At 43.2% G+C, this 18,275-nt stretch overlaps 1 protein-coding gene across 2 annotated transcripts in view; it reads left to right on the top strand.

The window, feature by feature from the left end:
- Positions 1 to 18,275, top strand: part of c1qtnf5 (C1q and TNF related 5) — a 72,568-nt gene that overhangs the window by 34,757 nt on the left and 19,536 nt on the right. The window contains exon 4 of one of the 2 annotated variants that reach the window (XM_060943861.1): positions 5,286 to 5,711. The exons of the other annotated variant lie outside the window; for it this stretch is intronic. The gene's annotated coding sequence lies outside the window, so the exon portion shown is untranslated. Of the gene's footprint in view, positions 1 to 5,285; positions 5,712 to 18,275 lie in introns of those variants that run through there. 2 annotated transcript variants of the gene reach the window in all.

Genomic DNA, 18,275 nt, shown 5'->3' with positions numbered 1-18,275 from the left:
CACACCTTCACATTCACGCCTACGGTCAATTTAGAGCCACCAGTTAGCCTAACCTGCACGTCTTTGGACTGTCAGGGAAACCGGAGCACCCAGAGGAAACCCACACAGATACGGGGAGAACATGCAAACTCCGCACAGAAAGGCCCTCATCAGTCACTGTGCTCGAACCCAGAACCTTCTTGTTGTGAGGCGACAGTGCTAACCACTACACCAACATGCCACTGTTTCTTGATTTCTACAATAATCACAGCAATCATCAGCCTGGTTTATGATTAAAAACAAAACAGTGTACTATTTAACCATGTATGTCCTTAATTTATTCTTTAATTAATATCTTTTCTTGTTTGTGCCAACTGATGCTCCTGCTGCAACCTACTTATTTTCCAGTCTTTTAATTATCCAGTAAATATTGAGATTTCTCCTTGATTTTATTTTTGTTCATACTTTTTAAATTCAGCTTTACTATAATTAACATCACGACATAGACTATTCGGCCACCCTGCTGCTAGATTTGCATGACTTACAGTTCTCATCTCATCTCATTATCTCTAGCCGCTTTATCCTTTTACAGGGTCGCAGGCAAGCTGGAGCCTATCCCAGCTGACTATGGGCGAAAGGCGGGGTACACCCTGGACAAGTCGCCAGGTCATCACAGGGCTGACACATAGACACAGACAACCATTCACACTCACATTCACACCTACGGTCAATTTAGAGTCACCAGTTAACCTAACCTGCATGTCTTTGGACTGTGGGGGAAACCGGAGCACCCGGAGGAAACCCACGCGGACACGGGGAGAACATGCAAACTCCACACAGAAAGGCCCTCGCCGGCCCCGGGGCTCGAACCCAGGGCCTTCTTGCTGTGAGGCGACAGCGCTAACCACTACACCACCGTGCCACCCTGACTTACAGTTGTGGAAAGAAATTTACATCCATGGACAAGAATGTCATGGCAATATTGGGCTTTCAACGATTTTTACATGAATGGTATTTAGCAAACGCTCTTATCCAGAGCGACATTCAACATATCAAGAGCAGCCTGAGGAGCAGTTCGGAGTTCCTTGCTCAAGAGCACTTCAGCCATTTCTGCTAGTCCAGGGAATCAAATCGGCAACCTTTTGCTTCTCTAACCATTCGGCCACGGCCATGAACTGTTCTTTTTCTGTGGCTTAATGATTGCACAACATGCAACTTTAATTTAAAAAAATGCATTTGGTAAAAAAAATAAAATAAATAATCTCTCATTATCTCTAGCCGCTTTATCCTGTTCTACAGGGTCGCAGGCAAGCTGGAGCCTATCCCAGCTGACTACGGGCGAAAGGCGGGGTATACCCTGGACAAGTCGCCAGGTCATCACAGGGCTGACACATAGACACAGACAACCATTCACACTCACATTCACACCTACGGTCAATTTAGAGTCACCAGTTAACCTAACCTGCATGTCTTTGGACTGTGGGGGAAACCGGAGCACCCGGAGGAAACCCACGCGGACACGGGGAGAACATGCAAACTCCGCACAGAAAGGCCCTCGCCGGCCACGGGGCTCGAACCCGGACCTTCTTGCTGTGAGGCGACAGCACTAACCACTACACCACCGTGCCGCCCAATAATAATAATAACTTTTAGGTTTTCTGAAATCAACACAGGGTCACCATAATACATACAGGGTAAAAAATTTGCACACAAATGCACAATTGCCACTTTGCACCTGTCTTTGTCTTGTCATTTATGTTTTTTATTGTACATATAGTTAGATGTTTAGATAGCTAAATGTCTATTTAGATAGCTATAGATAGTTATTTATATACCTTATTTTGTAATCTTCTTTTTTCTTGATAAATGCAGCATGGGGAGTCTGAGGGAAACGGTATGTCAATGCACTGTATATATGTATATGCCCGTACTGAAAATAAAGCTCTCTTGAATCTTGAAAAAATATATACGTATATATACAGCACACCTAATATTTTGTTAAATGTCCCTTAACAAGTTTCACCTTGACCGGATGCTTTTATTTGCCATCAGCAAGCTTCTGGTAGAACTCTGGTTGGATATTTCATCACTCTTTTTGGCATAATTGGTGGAATTCAATTAAATTTGTGGATTTTCCCTGAAACAAAAAATAATTTTCCCTGACACCCAGTTATTTTTGTGTAGTGGACCAAATACGACTAAATTCAAATCACAGACTTCCAATTTTATTAGGGTTTTTTAACAGAGTAATTAATAAATTTAGGGCCATGTGCCCCGAAATTCTCCGCTATTTTTTCTTGCTTCACCATGACCCAATTCATCTTGCGTCATGTGGTGGGCTTTCTCCATTTGCGCAAGGCATTGTGGGATACAAATTTGAAACAGGAGAGGAAAATGGAGGACACAAATGAAACGTGAAAGAGCAACTACACTAACGGAAAGCAAGAAGAAAAGACGTTATGTTATATACGAAGGAAAGGAAACGCAGGACCAAACTAATAAATATTGGCGGTCAGCGAGCACCTCGGTGTGATCAGCTGTTCGTTTAGCGACAGAATGATGGAACTGTCAGTGCACGCTCAACGGTAAACCTGTAGATGGCAGTAATGCAACACTGTGGATGCCAGCTGCGGTAAAACCCAAAAGAAGAAGAAAAAGAAGAAGTAGGTAAACCTGCGTATGCACACATGGATTTCCTCTGTGTGCTTGACTGCATGAAGTTAGCGATTTCATGCACATTATTTGCTCCAGAATCCCCTCAAATTAAATCACTTCCCAGCCACAGAATGGCCTGTTTTTTTTTTGTTTTTGCTTTTTAGATATTGCATAAATAAACATGTATCACAATCACCAAATTTCAGAGGGAACTAAATTTCACAGATTTTATGAAATCAAAACGCCATCTAGCTTTAATGTTAGCCTGCTTTATCCATTCCACAACAAGCTTTGATGTGTATTTGGGATCACTGTCCTGTTGGAACACCCAATTGTGCCTAAATAAAGGTTATGCTGAAGAATCCTGATGTTCTTCATTATTCCATCCATTTTTGCAATGCACCTGTTCCACTGGTAATAAAACAGCCCTGGAGCATGATGCTACCACCACCAACAGTGCTTAACCGTTGGTACAGGGTTCCTCAGTCTGTACCTTTGGTCATTGTGGCCAAACAACTCAATCTTTATTTCATCTAACTATAAACCTTTCCTCCAGAAGACTTTTTCTTTGTCCATGTGGTCAGCTGCAAACTTTGGTCAAGGTTGAAGATGTCGATTTTGGAGTAGGGGCTTCTTTCTTGGGTGGCAGCCTCTCAGTCCATGGCAATGTAAATCTTGTTTGACTGTAAACAGTGTTCCAGCAGGTTCCAGTTCATGGCAGGCCTGTGCTTTGGTGATTCCTGGGTTGTTCCTGACTATTCAAACCAGTGTTCTTTGGACTGAATATTCTTTAGACTTACTAAAGCTGAGCTGGAGTCTGATCTTATTACAGTACTTTTAGGTTCCTCTGTGTTCCTCTACTCAACCATATACAGTGGGGCAAAAAAGTATTTAGTCAGTCACCAATTGTGCAAGTTCTCCCACTTAAAAAGATGACAGAGGCCTGTAATTTTCATCGTAGGTACACTTCAACTATGGGAGACAAAATGAGAAAAAAAATCCAGAAAATCACATTGTCTGATTTTTAAATAATTTATTTGCAAATTATGGTGGAAAATAAGTATTTGGTCAATAACAAAAGTTCATCTCAATACTTTGTTATACCTTTGTTGGCAATGACAGAGGTCAAATGTTTTCTGTAAGTCTTCACAAGGTTTTCACACACTGTTGCTGGTATTTTGGCCCATTCCTCCATGCAGCTCTCCTCTAGAGCAGTGATGTTTTGGGGCTGTCACTGGGCAACACGGACTTTCAACTCCCTCCAAAGATTTTCTATGGGGTTGAGATCTGGAGACTGGCTAGGCCACTCCAGGACCTTGAAATGCTTTTTACGAAGCCACGCCTTCATTGCCCGGGCGGTGTGTTTGGGATCATTGTCATGCTGAAAGACCCAGCCACGTTTCATCTTCAATGCCCTTGCTGATGGAAGGAGGTTTTCACTCAAAATCTCACGACACATGGCCCCATTCATTCTTTCCTTTACACGGATCAGTCGTCCTGGTCCCTTTGCAGAAAAACAGCCCCAAAGCATGATGTTTCCACCCCCATGCTTCACAGTAGGTATGGTGTTCTTTGGATGCAACTCAGCATTCTTTCTCCTCCAAACACGACAAGTTGAGTTTTTACCAAAAAGTTCTATTTTGGTTTCATCTGACCATATGACATTCTCCCAATCCTCTTCTGGATCATCCAAATGCTCTCTAGCAAACTTCAGACAGGCCTGGACATGTACTGGCTTAAGCAGGGGGACACATCTGGCACTGCAGGATTTGAGTCCCTGGCGGCGTAGTGTATTACTGATGGTAGCCTTTGTTACTTTGGTCCCAGCTCTCTGCAGGTCATTCACTAGGTCCCCCCGTGTGGTTCTGGGATTTTTGCTCACTGTTCTTGTGATCATTTTGACCCCATGGGGTGAGATCTTGCGTGGAGCCCCAGATCGAGGGAGATTATCAGTGGTTTTGTATGTCTTCCATTTTCTAATAATTGCTCCCACAGTTGATTTCTTCACACCAAGCTGCTTACCTATTGCAGATTCAGTCTTCCCAGCCTGATGCAGGTCTACAATTTTGTTTCTGGTGTCCTTTGACAGCTCTTTGGTCTTGGCCATAGTGGAGTTTGGAGTGTGACTGTTTGAGGTTGTGGACAGGCGTCTTTTATACTGATAACGAGTTCAAACAGGTGCCATTAATACAGGTAACGAGTGGAGGACAGAGGAGCCTCTTAAAGAAGTTGTTACAGGTCTGTGAGAGCCAGAAATCTTGCTTGTTTGCAGGTGACCAAATACTTATTTTACCGAGGAATTTACCAATTAATTCATTAAAAATCCTACAATGTGATTTCCTGGATTCTTTCCCCCCATTCTGTCTCCCATAGTTGAAGTGTACCTATGATGAAAATTACAGGCCTCTCTCATCTTTTTAAGTGGGAGAACTTGTACAATTGGTGGCTGACTAAATACTTTTTGCCCCACTGCATAAACAGATACGTCATCACTAATCCTTTTAGCTGTCACTAATTTTAGCTCCGGGATGGCAACTCCCACTCTCTTGTTTGATGCATCTTTATACACATGGATATTGTCTCCATATTTTTCCAGCTCCAGCATGTTTTTGTCCACATTATCATCTGTCCTTTCTTCCAAAAATTCCTAGGTCTACTGTGTAGGTAACACAGTCAGTCTAAGAACTACAACACAGTCCCTTTAAGAAACTACATTTCCCATCAGCCAACTTCTGCGTTGACCTACATCACGCCTGGGCGGGATCACCAACGTCACATCCTCCAGGAAGGCATAAGTAACCTGGAAACTCCTAGCTCGCTCTCTCTCTCGTCTTGGATGTCAAGCCATCTGGACACAAAGAGATACCCCGCACCAGAAAACCAGATAAAGACGTCTTTTCTTTTCCTCAAGAATCAGAGTTTCGCGCTTTTCTTTTACTTACCTTTGGCCATGGTAAAAATCCAGAATCACGCGATTTTTAACTCAGTCGAGTTACAACCGGTTTTATTCATTATAAGTACGTACGACTGCAGCCCAAGCAGTTAATTTAAGGTTAGAAGTGACCGGATCCTTCTAATTAATTCTCTATGCACATTGTCTGATCAGAGACTTTCTTTTCATCACGAGCAACCACGCGTCGGACCAAGAAATGCTCTGCACCTCATGTGCTCCACAATGGTGAAACTCCAAAAGTCTCGGAACATCTTCTCATAATCTCGCATAGAGACGAGATACTGAAGTAAGAGACTGGTATTTGGGCAGAAAAACTAGTCTTAGGAATTAGTTTTATGAAGCAGTGTGAATTTAAACTCAGGAATGGTTTAATTGTGTACACTGTAAACACTTAGGATGTTGAATTGATGATTGTTCTATTTTGTTTTAATCTCTCAATTGTTTAATAGATAGGCTGTGCATGCTTCTCTATTCCTTACTAACATACTTAATTTCCTTATTACACATTTTGACCGCATCAAGATTTCAGTGGATTCAGTACTGTTATAAGCTAGTGAAATTAGCCTATGGCTAATTCTTTTGTCTCATTAGCCTCCAGGGCAAAGGGTATTGTCTCAAGGGAACATGTGGCGGCCCTCCTCCACACTCACATACACACCTTTTGTCTTAACTCCACGAGGTAGGATCCTTGGGCCTTAGCTAGCCACATACGGCTAATTCTTTTGTCTAATTAGCAACCAAAGCTAACTCTCTTGTTTACTTAGAAACACATGGTCACCAGGCCTCACACACACACAAACACATCTTAGCTAGCAACTCAGAGCTAATTCTTTTCCACGTGGTGACACACATACCTCAGATAAACACACACGCACGCACACACACACGCTCATCAAGTATATATATCATATTTGTATATATTTCAACTGACATTATTCATTTTATCTTTGTTATAATAAATTCAATTATTCTGTTAAACTATGTCTGTGTTGCTTCCATACTCCTTGAAGTCACCCAACCTCAAAGAATTCCAAGGTGCATATAGGTTGTGTAATATGGTAAGTGATCATAATAATTTGGAATATACCATAATTTAGTTGTTTGATAATTTATTATTAAGCATAAAAATTAAAGGTATTATTTAATGAGACTGATTCCATGAGGGGCAGCACGGTGGTGTAGTGGTTAGCACTGTCGCCTCACAGCAAGAAGGTCCGGGTTCGAGCCCCGTGGCCGGCAAGGGCCTTTCTGTGTGGAGTTTGCATGTTCTCCCCATGTCCGCGTGGGTTTCCTCTGGGTGCTCCGGTTTCCCCCACAGTCCAAAGACATGCAGGTTAGGTTAACTGGTGACTCTAAATTGACCGTAGGTGTGAATGTGAATGGTTGTCTGTGTCTATGTGTCAGCCCTGTGATGACCTGGCGACTTGTCCAGGGTGTACCCCACCTTTCGCCCGTAGTCAGCTGGGATAGGCTCCAGCTTGCCTGCGACCCTGTAGAACAGGATAAAGCGGCTAGAGATAATGAGATGAGATGAGATGATTCCATGAGAGATTTAATGACTTAATGAGACTGATTTAATGAGATTGATCGCTTAAAACTAATTGCACCTACAACTGATAGCTCAGAAACATCCACAGGGAACAGCTGAATACACTACAGAAGGACTTATATTCAGTGGACTTATTTCCATTTCACCTGCATTCATCTCTCTTGTCCAACTATTATCTATTGTCTATTCTAGTTTGTCTTTTCCTTCTCTCCTTGACAGCACACTGAATTGTGGGTAATGTGTCTGTGACATCACATGAGCAGAGACCTGTGTGTATTTAATATTGAGCTCACTTTCCCAAAATTAGGATCGTGAATTGTATTTGTTATGATAGTAGTAGTAGGTGTTGTTGAGGCAAATCACAAAGACACTCATAAAACAGAAAGAAACAGAAATGTAAAAACACATACACTGTATATTAAATAATACAGATTTATATTTGGGCAAAAATGGCGGTCATTTGCAAATTAATGTACACAGACTTTTTTCATGCTGGTCAAAGTGCTAATTAAATTATTATTATTATTATTATTATTATTATTATTATTATTATTATTATCTCTTAGTACGCACAGCAATTTATACTGGAGTTCTTACATTATAGTGCTCTCCATCAAGTCACTTTGACCTCAGACTGAGAGCACTTTTTGCAGAATGTTGGCAATGCCGAGCAAAAGTGACTTTTGTAGAGTGCGTACATGAGGCTTAACGCCTATTTTATCAAGGTTGGCATTCAAGTTCTTTGGGACAGAGCCCTGTGCACCTGTCACTATAGGGACTACTGTAGTCTCCATATCCCACATCTGCCAATGTCTACCCTCAGGTCAAGTTTCTCGATCTCCTTCTTGGCAATATTGTGATCTCCAGGGATGGTGACATCCACCAAGTAACACCTTCTTACTTTGTCGACCGCTGTGATATCAGGATGTTCAATGATACGGTCCGTTTGGATGTTAAAATCCCACAGAATCTTTACCTCTTCATTCTCTGCTACAGATTCTGGCTTAATGACAATACCATTTGTCATCGGTCTCAATACCATATTTCCTACTGAGACACCAGTGGAGGTGACAGCACACTTTATCGTGGCGTCACTTGTAGTCCTTCTGCGCCATCATTTTGCAGACGCTCACAGCGTGTGCTACGCTCTCAACCTTTTCGCCACATGACCTACACTTATCAGATTCAACTTGATGGTAGATATTCTTTCTTAGAGTTTGTATTCAGTGCCTGGTCTTGGGCAGCAACCAACAGACTTTCAGTTTCATGCTTCAAGTCACTCTTGACAAGCCAATCCCATGAGCTGTCTGTCTTTAACATCTTGGTGTCTCGATCAAACTGCTCATGTAGTGGCATAGCCTCCTTTACAGCAACCTTCCCTTTCGCTATCCTTTCCTTATACTCATCCTTTCCCTCAATGTTTTCCTTCACCAGATTGTTTATGGCTGCTACAGTATACTTCAGCAGATCCTCTTTGCTGCTAGCCAGATACAGGTCTAAGGATCTACGCTCACCGGCTACACACTCCTCAACTCCAGTTAGACCACGACCTCCACATTTCCGCGGCATGTACAGATGCAGCGCATTAGCTCGTTGGTGGAGAGCTCCATACTGTTCCATCATTTTCCTGGTGCTTCTGTCCATCTCCTCAAGCTCCTTCTTAGTTCACTCTATCACGACTGTGTTGTACCTAACAACTGCAACTGCTCACAAGTTGGTCACCATGATCATGTTTTTACCATTCAGTTTAGATTTCAGGAGCACTTTCAGTCTACTCATGTATGACTCCTTTACATTTTTCTTCATTTCTTCGAGAATAGAGTCAAGTTCAAGAACTCCCAGATGCTTGTATCCATCCTGGTCTGGATCGGCAATGTGTGTGTGTGTGTGTGTGTGTGTGTGTGTGTGTGTGAGAGAGAGAGAGAGAGAGAGAGAGAGAGAGAGAGATTTTGAGTTGAGATAACATATTTGAAAGCAGCTTTTGCAATAATAATAATAATAATAATACAGCCCTGTGATGACCTGGCGACTTGTCCAGGGTGTACCCCGCCTTTCGACCGTAGTCAGCTGGGATAGGTTCCAGCTTGCCTGCAACCCTGTAGAACAGGATAAAGTGGCTAGAGATAATGAGATGAGAATAATAATATTGCATTGTCGCACAGTACAAAATTGTGGGCACATTAGTGTACTGGAGTGTTCTTATTTCTTCTTCTTCTTATTATTATTATTATTATTATAAGTATTATAAATGTATGGATGCTGTATAATCAACTAATGTTGCCTTGCCACAAGAGGGCATATCATTACCTTACAAACACTGATGTACAGCAATAAATCTCTTGCAAAAGCAAAAGTTGCTTTCAAATATGTTATCTCAATTCAGAATCACACACACACACACACACACACACACACACACGTAAGATGCCGTTTTTGTAAAAGTGTTCTCTTTGTGAGGACAAGCTAAATGTCTGGGGAAATTTGCTATGCTACACCCTGGCTCCTATTTAGGTCTGGCCACAGCACTTTATCTAAATCTAAACGTTTTCATTCCACTTAAACAGGAGCCACACCTAATAACACACATTAAATTAACTGATCTTGGTCTTCAAATGAATATTTCTGAAGCTCCTTCTTGGGTGGAATGAAAATCTGCAGCTAAACTGACCCTTTCAAGATAAAAGTATGGATAAGACCCCTGCTTGATTCATGTTCAGTATCCAGTATTCTATACACACAATTTTACAGATTTAAGAGAGAAAGAAAGAAAGAAAGAAAGAAAGAAAGAAAGAAAGAAAGAAAGAAAGAAAGAAAGAAAGAAATGGATTAACGGTTGCCTTTATTTCTACAATTTTTAAGCTAACCATTCCTTTAAAATTAAATCTTCTACTTTGTCTCATTATGTCTCCTCGTCCCTCATGTCCTTGTTGAATCTTAAAGTTTTTCTTTAGGGACCCAAAAGAAAACCATCAAAAGAGGATTACTTGTAAATATTAAGATCCTACTTTAATGTATAAACCTAATTAGAAATAACATAGAATTTTTTAAAGTAAATCTTTGTGTGTGTGTGTGTGTGTGTGTGTGTGTGTGTGTGTGTGTGTGTGTAATACCAGTCAAAAGTTTGGACACACCTTTTAATTCAATGTTTTTTCTTGATTTTTATTAATTAAAAGTCACTTCATGTCTTAAAGTAATGATGAATGTCGTTTCTCTTTACTTAGCCAAGCGGCTCTTGACATAATATGGATTACTACAGTTGTGGAATCGGGCTGTTTACTGTATTTTTATTATTTACTATTTACGGTTTGATCTCAAGCATATTAAGAAGGCAAGAAATTGCACTAATTAACTTTTGACAAGACACCTTTTAACTGAGAAGCATTCCAGGTGACTACCTCATGAAGCTGGTTATGATAATGCCAAAGTGTCATCAATCTAAAATATGAAACATATTTTGTTTTTGGGGCGGCACGGTGGTGCAGTGGTTAGCGCTGTCGCCTCACAGCAAGAAGGTCCTGGGTTCGAGCCCCGGGGCCGGCGAGGGCCTTTCTGTGTGGAGTTTGCATGTTCTCCCCGTGTCCGCGTGGGTTTCCTCCGGGTGCTCCGGTTTCCCCCACAGTCCAAAGACATGCAGGTTAGGTTAACTGGTGACTCTAAATTGACCGTAGGTGTGAATGTGAGTGTGAATGGTTGTCTGTGTCTATGTGTCAGCCCTGTGATGACCTGGCGACTTGTCCAGGGTGTACCCCGCCTTTCGCCCATAGTCAGCTGGGATAGGCTCCAGCTTGCCTGCGACCCTGTAGAAGGATAAAGCGGCTAGAGATAATGAGATGAGATGAGATTTTGTTTTTGTTTACTTGAGCGGTGGCTACAATTATCGACAATCCATAATTATAGACACCTTTTCAGATTTACCAATAAAAACAATTTTACAAAGCTGAGTTTCAGTTACAACAGTTATTATTGGTTAATTAATCAACCGGAAGACCCACCTCGGCCTTTGATCTTGCCGTCTGATGACGCAGCTCGTTACCTGAGATGGAATTTTTTTAGCACGATCAGCAATTTGATGAAAACCCGGACGTTATCATCGCAGGTAAGCATGGTGGAAAGATCATGAACATGTTTTTACTGATCAAATTCACCGCTATTTCATGATCTCCTTGTCGAAACCTACTTTGTTTCTGACTCTTTCATTTGACAGTCACCGTTTTGTATCTAAACACACGTTTGAGAAGTCACGTGACGTGAGGTGTCGATAATAGTGATCACTTTCACCGGTGTCCACCATTATCGACACCCTGTGGAATTAAGTGACATTTGCAACTGTTATGGATCGATCTTTGTGTAACATTGTTGAAGTAGATGAAGAACTTTAAAAAAATAAAAGTGCTGTGATTTATAATATTTTTTTTCTGATTCATAACAGAATGGAATGTTTATAGAGTATTTGGAAACCTGTTGCGATAAATAGAATTAGACCAGAATTATTGTCCTAGCATATAAAAAAGACCAAAAATGGCTTAAAAAAGAATGAAATGAAATGTTTCAACATAAAAAAAAAACTAGAAACAGCAGTAAGCCATAATAAATAAAACAAAGTCAATATTTGGTGTGAGAAGATTTGGTGTCCTTTGCTTTAAAAAAAATTAGTAGTCTCAGGTACAGTGAGTGCAGTTTTATAAGGAAATGAGCTGTAGGCTTTACTGAGCATCTTACAGAACCAGCCACAGTTCTTCTGGACACTTTGTCACACTCACGTCTTCATTTTGCAGCAAAACCCAGTAGCATGATATTGTTTGTAAATTATTCTGACTTAAGGCTGTCATGTTCCTATCTTATTATACAGTTACATATTTTAATTCATATTTTTGCAGTAAGTTCGATGAATTATTTGTTAATTACAGTGAATACATCCCAGTTAGGATAGTTTCTTAACACAACTAATCCAAAATTCTATATCTGAAGAATGCATTTTTGAACAATTCTAACAAACCAAGTTGTAGCGAACACCAACTCAATTATCAATAATATGTCAAGAAAAAAAACATTAGTGGCTAGCTAACTGAGCCGAATGCTGTTTAGCATGTCTATGTCAAACTGGGGCTGTTCAAAACCAAGACCCTGAATGCATTACAATGTCCCAGTCAGACCTCTATCCGATTGAGAATTTGTGGCAAGATTTCACCTCAGGTCTCCATCCAATTTGACAGACCTTAAGCAATTTTGCCAAGAGGAACGGGCAAAAATACCAGGGTCCAGATGCACAAAGCTGATAGAAAAATATCCAAGTTGTAACTGTATAAATGAAATAGAAAATCACAATTAGGTCCATTTCAGTTCCAGTTTGGAACACCCTCAGAAAATAATTGTACCTTTAGGGATATAACAGCTTGTCACTAGGGCAGTAACCTCTTATTTGTACCCTTTATATACTGCTTGGGAACATACATGTAACTTTTTGGCACTAAAATAGTCCAAATAGTTACCCTGAGGTCCAATCATGAGCACTAGGGGGTCCATTAGTGTAGATTGTACCTTCGGGGACAGAAATGGACTCCCACTGATATTGAATGCTACAAAAATGTGAAAAATTTCAAGGATGGTGAATACCTATGTGAGATACTCTATATTTTGATTGACACCTACTGATTCTAAAATAGGCACCAAGCCTGCTCTCAGAGGGACTTGTGGATTATCAGAATAAAGATTGAACTCTCAAACAATTACTGCTATTTCTACTTCAACAACTATGTGCAAGAGGAAGTCTGCAAATTCCTGAAGAAGCTCAGAATAGGGCCCTTTTTGGCCTGGGAAGTCTGTAGTTATTGTTTGGTGAGGTGTGCCATCAGGGTGTGTTACAAATGCTCATGATGACTTTGATACACACTTACTGTCTTGTTTGCCCAGAACAAAAGGAAGTCAAATGGAAGGTCACCTAGCAGTGATTACTCCAAAGCCACCTGGGGCATATGGGTTGACAAGAATGGCTAGAAGACGAATGGGACATGGGGGGAGGACCTTATACAGGGGGGCAGGGTCATGATTTCAAGACTTTGTTATTGGGAATTAGGTGGGGTTTACATTAGACCGTATCAGCGGATCATCAGATTAACGTTTTTAAAACGATTAGCGTGCACACAGCAACGCCAATACACGATTCGCATGCACACAGCAACGCCAATACACGGATACGCTCGGCTCCGCAGGCATCCTGCGCTCCAAATCACTCCGCCCTGAACAGCAAGTGCCCTCTGGAGGGTGCGCACTCCGGCCCTGCGCAGCTCACAGAGCGCGCGAGTGAAGCGCACGAGCAATGATTTGGGACTGAGCCGCTGTGTGTGTGATCCCAGTGCATATCACTTACCACTTGCAAGTGGAAGGATGGCAAGCCTAAAGACAATCATAACTACACAATGGGCAGTATTTGCATCAGTATTTGCAGTATTTTCATACTTTTATACTCTTTAATGAAAGATGATACAAGGCGGAAGTCCGCGCCATTTTTCAGCAGTCGCGTCATATGACCAACGCCAGCGAATCAGGAAGGTGGATGTCACAGTGACGTTGTCCAATGACGACGCCAGCTAGAGCTCAGCACAGCGTATCCGCGTATTCTCAATGTTTACACAGCACCGGACCAGACACGATCTGGATTGAATACGTGGACCCTGGTGGATTCCCGTTTCCCGGCGTTTCCAGGCAGTTTAATGTAAACGGACAGTGCATCCGCGAAGAAAACGAGACAGATACGGTCTAATGTAAACTTGGCCTTAGAAAGGAAGTGATCAAATGGGAAAACTCCATTAGATCCAATGGAAACTGCCCTGGCAGTCTTCTGCTCAGTTGATGAGCCATACAGTGGTTAGATTAGATTAGATTAGATTAGATTAGATTAGATTAGATTAGATTAGATTAGATTAGATTAGATTAGATAAAACTTTATTGATCCCTTTGGGCGGGTTCCCTCAGGGAAATTAAGATTCCAGCAGCATCATTACAGATAAACAGAGAAAAGAAATAGAGAAAACTTCTAGATAAATTAAAATAAATTAAGTATTTACATATACAAATATAAAAAGAATAAGATATGGGGAAGAGAGGAAGGGGGAGGGGGAAGGGGGAAAAAGGTGGGGAGAAGGGGGGGAGTGGCAGCAGGAGAGATATTGCACTTTATATTGCACATTATATTGCACATTGTCCGGTATTGCTTATTGTTAGGCTAAGCTACTGCTCCTTTCCATCCTCTGTCCTCCTGTTACCCCTCCTCCCCCCCAGAGAGGAGTTGTACAGTCTGATGGCGTGAGGGACAAAGGAGTTTTTAAGTCTGTTCATCCTGCACTTGGGAAGGAGCATTCTGTCACTGAACAGGCTCCTCTGGTTGCTGATGATGGTGTGCAGAGGGTGACTGGCATCATCCATGATGTTCAATATTTTGTCCATAGACCTCTTCTCTGTCACCGTCACCAGAGAGTCCAGCTTCATGCCGACCACAGAGCTGGCCCGCCTGATCAGTTTGTCCAGCCTGGATGTGTCCTTCTTGGATGTGCTGCCCCCTCAGCACACCACGGTGTAAAACAGGACACTGGCGATCACAGACTGATAGAACATCCACAGGAGTTTCCTGCAGATGTTAAAGGACCACAGCCTCCTAAGGAAGTATAGCCTGCTCTGTCCCTTCCTGTATAAGTGTTTGGTGTTGCAAGTCCAGTCTAGCTTGCTGTCCAGCCACAGCCCGAGGTACTTGTAGGAATCCACAGCCTCCACCTCGACTCCCTCGATCAGAACCGGTCATGACCTTGGTCTGAGCCTCCCAGAGTCAATGACCAGCTCCTTGGTCTTCGAGGTGTTGAGCTGTAGATGGTTCCTGTTGCACCATACAGCAAAGTCCCTCACCAGGCTCCTATACCCCTCCTCTCTGTTGTCACTGATACACCCAACGATGGCTGTGTCATCAGCAAACTTCTGAATGTAACACAGCTCCGTGTTGTAGCAGAAGTCCGCAGTGCACAGGGTGAAGAGAAGAGGGGCCAGCACCATGCCCTGGGGTGCTCCGGTGCTGCTAATCACAGTGTCAGACGTGATGTCCTTCAGCCTGACGTACTGCGGCCTGTCAGTGAGGTAGCTGGAGATCCAGGTGACCAGGCAGGGGTCCACTCGCATCCTGTTCAGTTTGTCCTGAAGCAATAGGGGCTGGATGGTGTTGAAGGCACTCAAGAAGTCCAAGAAGAGGATCCTCACTGTACCCTTATCCAGATGCGAGTGGGCTCAGTGTAGCAGGTAAAGGATGGTGTCTTCCACAATGACACCTGCCCGGTATGCAAACTGCAGACAGTCCTGGGCATGTTGTACCTTGGGTCTGAGGAGGCTGAGGAACAGCCGCTCCAATGTCTTCATCAGATGTGAAGTGAGTGCCACCGGTCGGAAGTCGTTCAACTCGCTGGGCCGATTCTTTTTGGGAACTGGAACGATACATGATGTCTTCCAGAGGGTGGGCACTCTCCCCAGCTGCAGGCTGAGGTTGAAGATGCGTTGTAGTGGTTCACCCAGTTCAGCAGCACAGGTCTTCAGCAGTCGGGGACACACCTTGTCTGGGCCTGCTGCTTTCCTGGGGTGAAGCTTCCTCAGTTGACCTCTGACCTGGTCTGCAGTAATGCATGGAGGAGTCTGTGTTGAGGTGGGGGAGGAGAGGGAGGAGGAGCTTGCTGTGATGACTGGGGGGAGGTGTGTTGAGGGAAGAAGGAGAGATGGCTGCAGTGAGGGAGAGGGTGGGGGGGACGTGGGCTGGTTGAACCGATTGAAAAAGTCATTCAACTCATTCACCCTCTCCACTGTCCCCTCAACAACTCTGGTCTTTGTATTGTGGCCTGTGATGGTTTTCACACCTTCCCAGACCTCCCTCATGCTGTTCTCCTTCAGCTTCTGCTCCACCTTTCTACTGTAGCTGTCCTTAGCTTCCCTCACTCAGCGTTTTACCTCCTGCTGTGCTGCTTTCATTGCCTCCCTATCCCTGCTCCTGAAGGTGGCCTTCTTCCTGTTGACGACAGCTTTGACTTCCTGTGTTACCCATGGCTTGTTATTAGGGTAACAACATATAGTCTTAGCGGGGGAGACCACATCTGCACAGAAGTTAAGGTAATCCGTCAGACAGTGTGTCAGCCCCTCTATGGTGGTGTTTACATTAGACTGTATCAGCGGATCATCAGATTAACGTTTTTAAAACGATTCGCGTGCACACAGCAATGCCAATACACGATTCGCGTGCACACAGCAACGCCAATACACGGATACGCTAATCACATGAATAATTAGACGGCACGTAAGTTGAAATGTGTCAGTGCGGCTCAGCGCTTCCTCCTCAGCGGCTGCGCTCCAAATCACTCCGCCCTGAACAGTGAGTGCCCTCTGGAGAGTGCGCACTCCGGCCCTGCGCAGCTCACAGAGCGCGCGAGTGAAGCGCACGAGCAGTGATTCGGGACTGAGCCACTGTGTGTGAGATCCCAGTGCATATCGGGCATGCACAAGTCACTCACCACTTGCAAGTGGAAGGATGGCAAGCCTAAAAACAATCATAACTATACAATGGGCAGTATTTGCATCTTACCATGAACAACATTAAGAATGACAAAGCAAAGCATTATATTCATACTTTTATGCTCTTTAATGAAAAACAAAAAGGTGATACAAGGCGGAAACAATAGCAGGAAGTGAAGTCCGCGCCATTTTTCAGCAGTCGCGTCACATGACCAACGTGGCATGAACAACGCCAGCGAATCAGGAAGGTGGATGTCACAGTGACGTTGTCCAATGACGACGTCAGCTAGAGCTCAGCACTGCGTTTCCTCGTATCTCAATGTTTACACAGCACCGGATCAGATACGAACTTGGTTGAATACGTGGGCCCTGGCGGATTCAAGTTGTTCCGCCTGTGGAGTCGTTTCCCGGCGTTTTATTGTGAACGGACAGTGCATCCGCGATGAAAACGAGATGGATACGGTCTAATGTAAACACCACCTATGTCCTCACAGTGTGGGCTAAGCAGCAAATCCCAGTCCGTGATGTCATAACAGTCCCTGAGGGCATCTTCCATTTCAGGGGACCACCTCCTGATGGAGCGAGTTGTTGCAGGCTGCCTTTGAACCAGGGGGGTGTACTTTGGCTGTAGGAGAACCAGGTTGTGGTTCAGGGTGCTGTTTCTGCAGCCTTGCTGTGACAGAGTGAATCCTCTCACATGCAGCGGCTGCATCTGCCTTCGGAGGGATGTAAACACAGATGGTGATCATGTGACTGAACTCCCTCGGCAGATAATATGGCCGCAGGCTAACGGCTAGCAGCTCCAAGTCCAGGCAACATAAAATGTCTTTATAGAGATATGTCCCGGGTTACACCAGCGATTGTTAACATAAATGATGAGTCCCCCACCTTTGCTTTTCCCGCATGTGTTAGTGTCTCTGTTGGCTCTCACAGCAGTGAATCCCCGCAGGTCCACGTTAGCATCTAGTACAAGGTGTGTTAGCCATGTCTCCGTAAAGATAAATAAGCTTGAAAGTTTGTGAACCCTTTAGAATTTTCTATATTTCTGCATAAATGTGACCCCTCACTGAATCCAGGGACACATGTCGGCTGAAACGAATCCGAGATAATCGCAAAAGAAGCATTTTTTTTCTAAATTTGTGATTTTTGTTTTTTTCCATCATGTGCAAGTTGAGATCTTGAAGAATGCAATCAGTATTTCAGATAATAGATTGTTTTGTTGGAAAAGCATACATTTTTTGTTGCAAATTGTCTCGTTTTTGTCAGGACTGTAGCCTGCTGGGGGGTGTGGGTAAATTACCATATGGGCCATTCACATGATGATTTAAGTCTTTTTTTTTTTCGCGAATCATCTGTATGATGCGAGCTAAGCGCATGGCTACTTAACCTGCATACAGGCGTGTGATTTCACTATGGAATGACCAAGTTAAACAGAGCGCAGAGGAGCTGAAACACTGCGAAGCAAACAGACACACGGTATTTACATCGGAGATAACCATTTCTAGCAAAAAAAACCACAACCTCGTTTTCCAGATTGAATGGAATACTTGAATGATCGGATGATACACGGACCGTTCTAGGATTACATTCCATCGGAGGCATTGG

The sequence above is a fragment of the Neoarius graeffei genome, chromosome 17 (genome assembly GCF_027579695.1).
Source record: "Neoarius graeffei isolate fNeoGra1 chromosome 17, fNeoGra1.pri, whole genome shotgun sequence".
In the NCBI taxonomy this organism is placed as follows: domain Eukaryota; kingdom Metazoa; phylum Chordata; class Actinopteri; order Siluriformes; family Ariidae; genus Neoarius; species Neoarius graeffei.
Note: the sequence above shows the minus strand (reverse complement) of the source record. Positions and strands in the feature narration are given on the sequence as shown.